Source organism: Camelina sativa, unplaced genomic scaffold, assembly GCF_000633955.1.
Source record: "Camelina sativa cultivar DH55 unplaced genomic scaffold, Cs unpScaffold18963, whole genome shotgun sequence".
In the NCBI taxonomy this organism is placed as follows: Eukaryota; Viridiplantae; Streptophyta; class Magnoliopsida; order Brassicales; family Brassicaceae; genus Camelina; species Camelina sativa.
Window position 1 is genome coordinate 1 of NW_010939969.1, and position 288 is coordinate 288.

Here is a 288-nt window from a genome sequence, read left to right on the forward strand (position 1 = left end):
TTCATCACTCACTTTTAATTTCGTCCCACCAATAACACAAGATTAACATAAGTACAACGCCACATTTGTGAAGCGAAATGAAACACAACTGTTTTTCAATTACCTGAAGAATCAAGCTTATTAGGCAGGTTGCTAATCGTCGTCTTAAGCTGACACTTCTCAAGAGCCTGCAAAAGATATGGTTTTATTAGGAAGGTTTTCAATCTTTTGGTTTATAAAATCTCATTCTTATTTCTTATTTCACCTTCCATATTTCATCGTCGGAGTAAACACCTAAAGGATCAAGGT

General features: G+C 35.1%; 1 long non-coding RNA gene across 1 annotated transcript; it reads right to left on the bottom strand.

Annotated features, from left to right (window-relative positions):
* LOC104775556 lies at positions 1-287 on the bottom strand. Its single transcript, XR_765989.1, has 3 exons — positions 245-287; positions 104-167; positions 1-11 (listed from the first exon to the last, which is right to left on the bottom strand). It is a non-coding gene; the product is annotated as an uncharacterized LOC104775556 (long non-coding RNA).
* Between the last annotated feature and the right edge of the window lies 1 nt (position 288).